Genomic DNA, 14,656 nt, shown 5'->3' on the forward strand with positions numbered 1-14,656 from the left:
TGTATGCACAGATGTGCATACTCCATAGTATAGTGTATTGTACTGGCTTATGTGCTAACATGGACATTGCACTCTGTAGCTATCACACAGGTGTGGATAATGATCTTACTGCTGTGACACTCCTGTTTAGGTACTTCTGGCATTTTGCTGTGACAGCAGCCTGTGTCAGGTGAGATTGTTATTATTTACCAGGCTTGATAATGCACAAATCATATTAACTGCATGCTATCTGCCATAACACACGTACACATAATGTATGGTGGTCCTGTTAAAAGACACTGGTCAGACCTGCAATCGATCACAGTGGTTACCCATGGGAAACAATTGAAGACTATATGAAACACCCACACTAAACCTTCCAAACTGTCACTGCCAGATGTGTGGGCAACTCTGAATACAATGCTGAAGGTGTGTTTCCCTGTAGGGACAGGTACTACATATCAGCATTACACATGTTGCGAATACAAACAGTACTGTACAACGAGCATATGTGTGCACACACTCTAAATGTGTTGGATCTGGAGTATGACCGGCCCACAGGATACACCCTTGTGGATTATGCCCTTTCTATGAATGCTACACAATGTCATGTGCTATCTGACATATCCATGCCATGTAGTGGGCTGACTGCAACACTGCTCGACTATCCTGCTTAACATGATGTCTCACATCCCTTACATACCACCATTTGCCTGCATAATCCTGTCCTCAGTGGAGCATATGACATCTATGGGTGTATGTCATATGAGATAACACTGACATGTGAAATAAGATGGCCATCACAGCCATTGGACAGAACATGTGTACACATGGCCATTGAGATGGCCAGAGACATGAAGCAACACACACAGTAGAAGTGATGTACATGTGTGCACACCCTGTTGTACATTGGCTTGACACAATACAACTATGGCCTTTGTGTAATGGTGATATTTCAGATGAGAAACACTAAACATCATACAGGCCTGTGCATAGCTTGTGTAGGCATAACATGAAACCACCACATAACATGTCTTGCACATCTTGAGTGTGTCACGACATGAAAGCATTCAACTATGCAGTCTCCAAATACATACATGTGTTGCACAACATATACATAGAACCACATCAGGCCACAGATACAGTACATTCACCTTGCTCATGTCAGATATCACCGTCATGCTTGCTCCTCATGTGTGTGAGGTACACAGATGGCATGTGGGACACAGAATACTGATAAGTTAGCCATGTTTGGGAATAGTTGCCAGGCATCAGTAATATGGTTGCAGATGTGCAGGCGTGTCATCTGTATAACCTTCTGTGACCCGTTACACATTCCACATTAGGGTTTAGTATGTATACACCTCAGTGACGTGGGTCACATTCCACGTTAGATATGTATTGTATGTGAACATAGTCATGGCTATAAACTGTGTCAGTAACTCACACTGTATAGCAATTGTGAAGCCACATGATGCCCTGCAATGGCTATGCACATCAGCTCAAGGTGCAGTATGTCACTGCATATTTGTAGGGTGGACAAACAACATTGCATCAGCTGAAGGCCCATGTTTGTATAACATGTCCCTGCATTGGCGCACCATTACCTTACTGTAGATTGGAAAGGACACCATTATGTTACACATTTATGCATGTCATTCAATACGTCAGCAGAAGACATGTCATACTACATGTGATTTGCAAGGTCATGTGCTACACATCAGGCCGGTGTACTGTAAACCTGTGCTGGTCTGTGGCACCATTGCAAAGTAGGGACAGCCATGTCAAACATGTGTGTACAGCCACATGCACAATGTCTGTGGACTCAGCTCAGGGGTAGGTGGAATAATGTTGAACAGACATGAACTGCTTTAGGGGAGATATGCAAGCTAGGGCTCAGGCAAACATAGTATTCAGTCGACATGCCCTGCTGCTCATGTCCTCACACATAGGGGCAGTGGCCAAGACAAAGCATCAGTGGCAGATGTACAAAGGTCAGCGATGGTTGGTTAACATGTGGTGTATGTTGCACACACCATGGCAGTGTGGTGCAATGGTGCAAAGTGCATGCATTGTGCTGCAGGTATGGGGCATAGGCTACTAACACAAATGGTGCAATACAGGTATGTATGCTAACCACCACTATAATTGCATAAGGTACATGCCGTCTGCTGTAACACATGCATGCTGTTGTGTGCAACTTAGGGATGTATGATAAAAAACACTATAATTGTCTAAGCTGAATGCCATCTACCATATCACCTGCATGTAGCATGTGTCTGTGTGTGTCTGTTTGTGTGTGTGTGTGTGTGTGTGTGTGTGTGTGTGTGTGTGTGTGTGTGTGTGTGTGTGTGTGTGTGTGTGTGTGTGTCTGTGTGTCTGTGTGCGTGTGTGCGTGTGTGCGTGTGTGTGTCTGGTATAACTTGTAATGTGCAGTTCTTGTCTTCCCCCTACAGGTGTTGATGTAGGTGAATTGCCCTCCTGCGGTCCACTTGATGTTAGTGTCCCCACAAACTCTAGCAGTGATGATGATAATATGATAGAGGCACAGGCAGGGTTGTCAGAGGCTGAATCTGTACCATTTGTTGCCATTCCACCTGTATCCCCCTCATCCTCGCACACAGTTCCCCTGCATACACATACCCCATCACCACTGGCCATAGAGGAAGGACAGTTTGTGCATGGTAGCATAGAACAGGGAGGTGTGGAGTCTATGGAAGGGGTGCCTGCACACCAGGATCACAGTGAACTGACTGGTCATGTCCCACACAGGCATGTGCCCAGTGCTGCTCGTAGGAGGACCACTGGCCAACATGCCCCTGCTAGACAAAGCACATCAGCTGGAGTCACCAGATTCATGTTTTGGGCTGTAATGGAGGCACAGGCACATGCTGAACAGCACAACAGAGAAGGTCTAAGGCTTCAGAGGGCTGCTGTCTGTACATTAACTGACAACATCCAGGCACTTGCAAATGCTCAGCATCATCTTGCAGATGTTTTGGATAGACTAATGGGTGACATGGTGGGAGTGCTTGACCGTGGCATGTCAATCCTCGAGCGTGGAAAGTCTGTGCTGGAACATCTGGTGGGAGTGAGGCATCGGGCACGTGGACGTAGGTCAGCTACATCACCTGTTGAAGGTCTACGTGTACATGCTACGGAACATGCCTGCTCCCATAGTGGCGGTAGTAGCAGCAGTGAAGGTGGTGCTGTGCAGTTGATACCAGGACATAGCAGGCCACGTGCATGTGGTCCTGGATGGTCCCATCAGGGACACGATTCCAGTGGACATGTGTCATCAGACAGTACCCAATCTGGACCGCTGCCTGGTAGTGCCCATGCAACCCCTGGCAGGTGCAGGTCACATGGACGTGGCCGGACACCGTGAACTGTGAAACCTGCCTTGTACAGTTTGCAGCTGTCAACAATACCCCTGTGTAGGCCAGCCACATGCAAGACCTGTGTGCATGCATACACACAAACTGGAAACAAATGTAGGGCACCTCAACACACATACGCATAACATCCACACACGCCCAGTGATATCACAGGCCCTAACACACACACATGATGTCATCCAATGGCGCAGCCAAGGCCTCTGGCAAATATTATCACCCTGTACATATGATGATGCCTGTGCCGCATCCCTGTCATCCACACCATCGGTGCAGGGACATATTCATATGGTCTGATGCACAGGGTGAACATACTAGGTAGACAATTGTAGATTAATATTGTTGAGTAGTGTTGACAGGCAGCAGACATACCATGGTATTACAGTTTTAGAATGCATTTTGTATGTTTGACAGTATGTATCATGTGTAACAACACTAACAGCATGTTGATCTTGATGTTCTGCCTTCCTCTTTCAGGTGTAGTTGCATGTGCCGAGGGATGTTGGTGTTTGCGGTTAGTGTCCCATATGTACATGTTGACTCCTCACAGGTCTATATGACAATACCTGCATGCACTTTGTAGCTTCCGCATCACAGTTATAATCTCCCATGCTTCAATTATGTTTACTGTTCTAATGATCCAAGAATATGATAGCTGTGTAGTAAGCTACTGTATTCAGAGCCGTCACATCCACAGTGGGTGACATCACAGATATAGTTACCTGGAGCTGGGAGGAGGTAAAATAGTGGTATGGTGGATGACAAGGGAAAAAGCCAGTGGTGGAAATAGTGGCTTCTCATTGGGAAGCAGTAATACCCACTGCCATGACAGCATGCAAACCCAGACACCCCCACACACTCAGGCAGTCACAGACACAGTAACCCACACTCTGACACACATGAACACAGTTGCCAGTGTTCTGATGAGACCCCTGCCTATGTGCATATCATCATTATAGTACTACGCAATTACAAGATACGCCACAGTGATTACACATGTACAGGTAGTCGGAATGACCTAAGATCGAGGACATCAACGGGGAAACTACAGTGCAGTGAGTGTATGTGGGGAGGGGGGGGTTCATCAGTAGGCTATGTAACAAAAGGTCACACCCCTGGGTGTACATGTTACCAGGCAGTTAGAATGCCCATCTAAGATTGATGATATCAACAGGGATACTAGATTGCATTGAGTGGATGGGGGGAGGGGGCATTAACATTTCAATATGGTAAAATGCAGCCTCACTCCGGGGACCGGACAGCCATACACACACACACACACACACACACACACACACACACACACACACACACACTGTGGCATTCACAAAGATAAGCACCTATGTCACACACATACAGACACTTGACATGTGTGAGGTTCAATCACCTGCCTATGCATTTCTTTCTACACTTCACTCTGTACTGATGTCAGTAACAGTGTTCAGGAGAGTGAAAACATGTGGGATGTATTCCCAAACATACGTGACATATATCGACACACACACACACACACACACACACACACACACACACACACACACACACACACACACACACACATGCCAGTACTGTGAATCAAGCACCTGCCTATCTCATGATATGTATTACAGAAGTACAGCACTATTGTATTCGCTAAAAAGCTTACTGACTCTTTCCTTTGCCAACTGTGCTGATATATGCACAATATATGCACAGGGGAGGTATTACTGTTACAGGTGTCAAGAGGTTTGCCTTCAGTGTCAACCTTACTGCATTCTACATTGTCTGTCTTCCACTTCAATTAACAAAACCTGCCCTTAGCAGTTACACAGGTTATTGTAGGAATTGTTTTAACACACTAGTCAGCTGTCCTCAGTAATCATTTATCTGCAAAATAGCCCCACCACTTAGTAGTCATGTCCAAACATCTGTTCATACCTCATGTACAGCTTACTGTACTTAGAGCATATCACCATATACAGTTGGCAATGTTGAGGCTGTATTGCAACAGCATGATGTACTAAAACAACAGTCACCTTCAAACATCAGACACTGCACATACATGGAATATACACAAACATCAATACATGTACACATATGCGGTTTACATCAGTAAGTGCACTAGCAGGTCAAGAGGATACATTCCACACCTTCCCCATGCCGTGTGTGAAACATAGCCGAGCATTACACCATAATGAATGTTGTATTCATGTACTGGTAGGACGCAGCCACCTTCACCGAGTAGCCTAGTGTACATATATGACAACAGCACATATCAGCAAGACACACACAGAATTATTCCATGTCATGCTCCTGCAAACTGTTACTTATCAGTGCCATGGTGAAGCCAGGGCACTGTAATAGTCAACAGTGAGCACATCATATTTGCCACACACACCTCATGTTTACTGGAAGAGTGCCAGCAATGTGCTCTGTTAGGCTAGGCAGTACACTCATTCAACCATGTGCAAGGTCTGTAGCTTGTAAGCATCTCACCCCAACACGTACTGGCTATTGTGGTACTAAGGCTAATGTCCAGACAGCACACAGCATGCATGGCTTGCAATTGTTGACACGGGGTATATGTAGGAGCTGTGGCCACACATGGCTGTACATGTCATGAACATATCACCTGTGACTACTCAGGAATATACAGAGCAGAGCTGGATTTCCCTGCGTCTGTCAATACAGGCCTTGTGTAGGTCCTATGATCCTGTTATTTGGGTATGTTTGTAGGAATTGCATTAGTTGGACACGTTTAATGACATACATGCCACATGGGGTGTTGTATGATATGATAGGTGTCATGGATGACTAGTAGAGAGAGAATATTACCTCTGTTAACATAGATATCAAACCTTATGTATTGTTAGCATGCTATCTGACATGTGCATGTGTGTAATGACTGTAGCCACCTGTATGTAGAAAGGATAATGAAAGCTATGGTAATGTCATTTATGTTGTATGAGTGTGAGATGTACATATCCAGGGCAGGTACAGTTAGGTCATATCCAACCATGAGGGTGTTGTTTACTTGTGTACAGCAACAGTCAACTGTGTTAATGCTGACAACATCTGAGGGACCCTGGTATGTGTACAACTGAGCTGGTTACAAACAGTGGTGTTATTACATTGCATAACACATTATGCAGCTGTGTGTGTACATGGGTACTTTGCACAGTTGATGTAGGCCTAGGTACAGTCCACCAGTCAAAGGTTATCTCGTGGTCTACCATACTATGTCATACCACATATGGATGTGTATTGGTAGTCTGGGGAACAAGGTGGTGGATGTATATGAGGATACAACCTAGAATGCAGCATTTGCCACTGTCACCTGTACCTGACTCATCTGTGATGAGTTATGTCAGAGTAGTGTTCTTTACATGTGAGTAGCTTTTATGAATATGTGGACACCACCACCTGGAATGGTCCATACCACTGTTATGGTCCACTTGTCTGGATCTGAGTTATATGGTGGTAGTGCAATTGTGCACTACAGAGCCTTCAGCCAGGTGCTCCTCACTGCACAGATGTCAGTATTCCCCATTGTAGGATTGTAGGTTCTACATTGAGCAAATGGATTGCTAAAGCCAAACATCTAGCACTGGATAGCATAAACATCCAATGCAATTGTCTTGTAGGTGTCAGGGTGTTACTTCTGTGTGTAGGACATTTGCCTTGTAATGCGGCTATATGGGTAAATGCGACCTAGGTATTATCCAAACACACGTGAAACATGGATGCATGTGCTCTGTGTCGAAGGCTTGTCATTCACTCATGACAGCCCAGAATGACAGACACTGGACAACCTCATAATAACAGCAGGACATTGGCTCATTGTTCTGGTCTAGCAGTTGCCACTTGTGCCATGACATCACTGTGAGTGGCAGTAATGTACTTGGTAGCAAATGCCTCATGTAAGGTGATGGACAGCAACAGAAAATGTGTATATAACCAATGTGAGATATACTTAGGGTAGCAATCCTGCTAATAATGACAACTACTAACACAGCCGGGAGAGGTCATCTTGACACCTTCACCTCAGTACCATTACACAATGTGGCTCACACATTATGCTTGCACATGCCACTGTCCACAACCTGCTATCAATGTATGCCTTTCAGGGCAGCAAGGTGTGTGACACATGCTGTAGGTAGCATTCCCCTGTGTGTCCAAGTTAACCCATATTCTGTCACATCCACACATGCATGATTGCGTATACAAATAAACTAAGAAAAAAACACAGACAGGTACTAAAGCAGACACTGGCAGTCGTCCCGTAAAATTAAAAACCACGAAAGGTAAATATCCACAGACACTTTAATGATTGAAATCAGTAGACTTCTTCAGAAGAAGTCTACTGATTTCAATAGATGAAAAGCACTTTATTTGACTTTTTCAATCATTAAAGTGTCTGTGGATATTTACCTTTCGTGGTTTTTAATTTTATGGGATGACTGCCAGTGTCTGCTTTAGTACCTGTCTATGATTGCGTATACTTAACATTTATATGTCAGTACTTCATGTACATGTATGCATGTGTATCACATAGCACAGACACAGATATATAATTTATGGGCCACATACAGGTATCAGGTAGTAAATCAGTATGTTGTGCATATATACTGACAGGTAAGATGTACATAGCTGTAAACCTGTGTATTTACAACAGGAGTCCATTACAATGTGTTCTGTAAATATAAGTGTATGAGCATGCACACTGTGGCCTTCTGTGGTTAGAATCAGAGTGCATCCCAAACAGCCCTGTGCTACTAAGTGTATGAGTGTACCCACTGCCAACTCGTGTAATTTGAGTCAGTGCATCCAAAAAGCCCTTTGTTACTAAGTGTATGAGCTGCCCAGTATAACCTTGTGTAGTTGTAGTCATAGTGCATCCCAAACGGTCCTGTGCTGCTAATTGTATGAGCATGCCCACTATAACCCTGTATAGTGATAGTAGTTGTCCATTCCACAGATGGGCATACTCCAGTTCAGGTTTTTGTTGTGCTACAACTATACTTCTCAGGCCTACCTATGTACTACCTGCAGATGATGTGTCTTGTTTGTGCATACAGGTTGTAATGGACACCTACTTTAAACACACAGGTTTACAGCTATGTACTTCGTGACTGTCAGTCTCCCTGTTGTTGTCCTCAATCTTAGAAGGGCATTCTGACTGCCTTGGAATGTGTAATCTCTATGGCATATCTCGTAACTGCGTAGTACTGTAGTAGTGATCTGTAGATAGGCAGGAGTTCTGATCCCACCACTATCAACTGTGTGTGTGTGTGTGTGTGTGTGTGTGTGTGTGTGTGTGTGTGTGTGTGTGTGTGTGTGTGTGTGTGTGTGTGTGTGTGTGTGTGTGTGTGTGTGTGTGACAGCAAATGCCTGAGTGTGTGTTTCAGCAAATGGCTGAGTGTGTTTGTGTGTGTGTTTCAGCAAATGCCTGTGTGTGTGTGTGTGTGTGTGTGTGTGTGTGTGTGTGTGTGTGTGTGTGTGTGTGTGTGTGTGTGTGTGTGTGTGTGTGTGTCAGCAAATGGCTGTGTGTGGTTGTGTGTGTGTGTATTTGTGTCTCTATCCTGTCATGACAGTGGGTTTTGCTGCATTCCAAAGTGATACCACCTTTTGCACTGGCCTTTATCCTTGTCAACTGCTAAACCTCTCTCTTTCCCCCACCCCACTGCAAGTAATCAGTCCTGTGATATCACCCAGCTCAGAAGTGGAATCAGAGTAAGTGTAATTGTATGTGTTCTGTGGCACATACCCCAACTGCATACTACTGTACTTGTTACCTTTACATAGGATAGACGTGTATGTACAATACTGGCAAGTGTGTGCATGTTTGTGTGTGTGATTACCCTGTAGCCAGGCGGACACATGTGTAATGTCTTTTAGCACACCATGGTAGCCATCTGTGGTGACTGTTGTCTATAATGTATTACATAGTTAGGAATGGTAAAGAATACACAGTCAAGCACGACTACAGTTGGGTATGTTAATTTCCTGTGCCACTGTCGAGCAGTGACACAGAACTGGTCGCCGGGGTGAAAGTCCATACCCATCATTCCCACACCCAAACTCCACAATCCCTGGGGTAGATTGCATTAGCCATCATTCCCAACCCAAAACTCCACATACACAACAACCATCCCTTCTCTGGTGAACTGATTAAGATTTAAATGTTATAACACAAGAGATGCCTCTGTTTTGTGTACACATCAGTTCCTTTGGAACCATTCTGTGTCACAAAGGGTGTTCAGACATATGTATATTATATGTGTGTGTGTGTGTGTGTGTGTGTGTGTGTGTGTGTGTGTGTGTGTGTGTGTGTGTGTGTGTGTGTGTGTGTGTGTGTATATATATATATATATATATATATATATATATATATATATGTGTGTGTGTGTGTGTGTGTGTGTGTAGTTATGACAGTTGTATAGATGTAGACTTGTCTTTGTTGTTTCACAGAGTACAGTACATTCAAGGGTACTGTACATATGTACAAAAAGTGACTGCCCCATTTCTTTTCAGTACTGTGGAATACCTGTAATAAAATGTGCATTATAAACTCCATGCAACATGTATACAACCCAGATGGCTTAGTGGTACATCCAATGATGTCAGTGTGCATGATCCAGGGTTCAAGACCTGCAAGCCTTGTTGATATTGTCAATTAGGACTGAATAAGACACTTTTAATCAGGTGTAAATGTGTTTTCATGACAGTAAGCAGCGTGTACATGCAGGTAACAGACATGTACAACTCGCAGTACACTTGAAATGCCCTTCTTTGGCAATCCTGCTGATGTCACCCACCTACGAATACACCTTTGGGACTGCTGTAACTCAGTAATCTCCATGGCATGTGCTGTAACTGAATAATGTTGTAGTGTGATAGACTAGTTTGGTAGGTGTTCTAATCCCAGACAGGCCAACTGTGTGTGTCGGCCTGAGAAAGAAATTATGCTTTTTAGAGTATGCACACTCTTTACAATTCACATGCTCACCTTTGGCAATCCTGCTAATGTCACCCACATAGAAATACACATCTGGGAGTGTGATAACTCAGTGTTCTCCATAGCACATGCTGTAACTGTGTATTGCTGTAGTGTGATAAACTAGTTAGGTAAGGGTTCTATTCCTAAACATTGTAGGTGTGTGTGGGTGTTTGACAGTCAGAGCCTGTGTGGAGGTGGCTCTAACCACTGGACATGTTGGGTAGCGGATTTTGTAGTTTTCCTATATGGTGTCCGTATTATATGTCACAATGTCCACCTCACAAGGAGTACAGATGTCAATCAGCCAAGGGACTGTGTTGGCAAGCCATACCCCTACATCTGGCAAATGGCCTGGTGAACAAAGTATGCAATCCTACTATTACCTGGAATACATTCTGAACCCATGTGTCATACAAAAACACACTTGCCTAGAATATCCCGCTATGTTACTAGTACCCTGCACATTGATGACAGATAGTAGGCATGGTGGGATTGCAGTGGGATGCAGAGGGCATGGCACCCTGTCCAGCAGTACAATAGGCCCATAATTGCAGACAATATGCCTTCAATATGTTCCCCACTGGATGCCTGCAACATATGTGGTGCCATCAAATGTGATCCACAGAGGCCATACAATGCCTTACACATGTGCCCTGTATGGACAGATGCCACTGACACCAGGGAATACCTGTATCATGCTATCAATGCAGGTGCAGGGTCAATCTGCTATCTATAAGCAGGTCCTGTCACACTAGGCCAGTATTGGCATATCTGAGGATAACAGTCTGTGTACACAACATGTGCCAGCCAAACCAGGTACACTTGTACATGCCACTGTACATTACTGTGGGACATGCACATCAAGGACTATCAAACACAGACATGGCATGCATTGCAAAGCAATGGCCATACACAATGGTAACAAGGATAACAGGACAGTTCATACAATACCCATCCATGTGGGACTTTTCAGACACTACACCCCTGAACCACACTGCACACCATTATCGGGTGGCGTGATGTCAAGGATTACCCCTCACCCAACCTTGTACAGCCATCTTGCACAGCCAACCACTACACACCCATGAAGCAATGTACACGTACATGTCAGTACTGGCACCTTATGTCTGCGTGTGGGGTATGATGCTCCCAACCATAATCACACCAAGTATAACTCCAATTGGCATACTGACTGATGTCAGACACGTTCACATGCCCTAGCCCACAGTGTGGCAAACTAAGTAGATAGGATGTGTATTTGTGGGCCTGGCAAAGTGTGGCAATGTGTCTGAGCCCCTTAGAGAGTGTGGTTGCATTGACAATGACATCCGTTCATGTGGACAGCCATGTGTGCTACACCTAATGTATGTCTACTATATCTCTGTTGCAGATGTCGCTCACCAGCACACATATGTGTTCTTACAGCACACTAACATGCCAGCTTTGTGACACATGGAGTAACTGTATGCACTTGTAATAGTAATGGCTAGTCAGTCAGGGTATTGAACCCCTCCACTGGTAGGTGTGTGACAGATGATGCTTAGGTTTTAGTCTTCAAGCCCTTCCCTGGTGAACTTTGCCTCTGTCTGTCCCTCCCATACACTCTGGTGGATGTGGAGTTGTACACCTGCTCAGCAGCAGCTTGTGTTTTGTAGGTGATGGCCTCTGCATCTATTGCAGTCCTCCTCTAGCTGATTGCATGTGGAACAGTTGTGGTGATGTTCCCACAGACAATCGCATGGAAACACAGTATATGTAGGAACATCATGCTGGTGCTTGCCCATGACAGTCACTGTGAGTGGAACCTGGATCTGGTGTTTGGTAAACGGCATCACAGATGATATCTGGATATTCCTCAAACAACATACACAGTGGAAAATAGCCTAAAGACAGGAGGGTGATGTGCCAGACATGATTACAGCATGTAAATGTAGCTATGCTTTATTGAGACTACTGACAGCTTAACAAGTTGTGTGTGGTAATGGCTATTCTGCAAGTTTTAAAACTGACAAGACAGTGCTCTGTTTGTGAGGGAACCCCCATCTGTAGGGCCATCTGTGGACTGGTCAGTGTGTGGAACCATTTGTTTCCTGTGTTACTCACTGAACACACATCTGTGAACTGCAGAAGCATAGTGTGAGGATTGCAGTCAGTACATGGTGATAGTGATGAGAGTTACTGCCATCACATCCCTGATTGGACATATGTCACATGAAACAATGGTATGACAGTCACTAGTCTAAGATTGTCAGTGGCATGCCAATAATGGGCCACTGTTCATACCTGCAGTCAGCAGTCTTCTACACTTTGTACAGATGTCATGCAGTATATATGCATGTGCTGTGCTCCCTCTGCAAATGTATACCATCTGTTGTGTTGGGTTGATGGTCATATCTATGCATGCTGTTATAAGTAATCCTGAATGCTGTTGACTATTACTAAGCCATATCTGTGTTAAAACTGCAACACCATAGGCTGTATTGGTTTGGAGGTCTTGGCAGAACCTCCTGTCCCACTTCAGCTGGCCATGGCAATGGGCACCAACACATCTGGGACCCAGCCTTGGACCTTCACCTCTGTTGGGTCTGCACCACCTTTTGGTGGAACCACCACTGAGGATGGGGCCTGTCCCCCCTGGGATCAGGTCCAGACAGGAACTTGTCTTCTGTTGTACAGTCCCAGACATGGTGCATAGGGGGCTCTATAAGGGGTTTTGAGGCCAGATACACCAGCTCGAGGGCAGAGTGTCACATTTACAGGGTGAACCTGCCCCTCTTAGACAGCCCCCAGCACAGCCTCCTTTGCAGCTGTTTTGGTGTAGTGGTGGCTGCCCATGGCTGGGGACCTCCATCCCACTGTTTCCATCTGGGGGCTCATGGGCTTGTGACTGCAGAACACCCCAACCCGTCCAAGGTGTATCCCCCCACATGTGTCATATACTGACCTTGTATGCTGTCTTGTCTGTCATCTTACCCAACCTATCCTCCATGAGCATACCTACTCTCCTTCCCCCACATCCCACTCTCACCCTACGGAAACAAAAGGCCAATCAGTTGCTAGAACAACATTTGCCCCATACATAGCTGTCCATTTCACACATGTGTCCACTCGACACATGTAACCTTTTTAATATGCATCACAACATACTCCAGTTGTCCTCACCCCTGTCTCTCAGGCACACAATCCTGGTATGCACATGACTCCTAAAGGTTCCAGGTACATGTGATACAGATGACTCCATTGTACACACGACACTACCAGTCCCTCTATGGTTACAACATTTACCTTTTTCATGATGATGATGTCGCACACAGCACCTTGCAAGAGTACTGTTCTCACATAATTATTGGACAGGTACTGTTGTGTTAATGTAAATAAATTGCACAGAGTGATGTATTTGGCAAATGTACAAATGTTTGTGTGTATTAATGACACATGTCTGTCTGAGGGAGTCTTGATATTACATAGGACAGCACCACTATATAATACAGGCATTGCTGGTGTTTCTCTTTTCATTCCTTTGTAATGCTTTGTTGTCAAATGGGATGTTCTTGATACATCTATATATATGTATGTAACTATATCTTGAAATAAACACACACACACATACATCTACATGATGGAATACATTTCCTATACTGTTGAATGACTGTGCTGGATGTTATGTTTGTGATAACATCTGCTGTCTGTATATCTGCCATGGCATAGTAGTAAATCACATTCGCTGTGTGTGCAGGGTCCTGGTTTTGAGCCTTGCAGAAGCTGTTTATTTTGTTGCTGGGCAGAACAAGGCCATTGGATACGGAGTGATTAAGGCACCTCAAAGCAGTTGTGAGCGGGTGTGCATGGGTTTGCATGGAGCTAAGCAATGCTATCCTCCGGTTACAGTCTCTTATACTCAGTTAGCCTCTACATTGCTTCACCAGTGTAATAATCGCATACCGGTGGCCAAACAGGCTTATACCTGCTTGCTCCTGCACTTGCAAATGCACTGCATTTGGTGTTTGCATCTGACAATCACACCCTTGGGTGGGAGTGAGGACTACGATATTACCTTGTGATGTCTATTACATCTTACATATTACGGATTACATGCCTACAGTATCAGGAATGGCTGCCCATTAGGCAAAAGCATGCTGTTCGAATGTACAGAATCTGTGTCCTGTCCAGAGTTTGATTCATATTATTGTTGTGTTCCTCTTACAATCTGCACTTGCTGGCTAATACATGGGAACTGACACTCTTCAATACAAACAAGTAATTGGGTTTTGGAACCCACATCCTTCAGCCGAGTCATGCTACT

This window comes from Protopterus annectens, chromosome 3.part1 (genome assembly GCF_019279795.1).
Source record: "Protopterus annectens isolate FY-2018-M chromosome 3.part1, PAN1.0, whole genome shotgun sequence".
Classification (NCBI taxonomy): Eukaryota; Metazoa; Chordata; order Ceratodontiformes; family Protopteridae; genus Protopterus; species Protopterus annectens.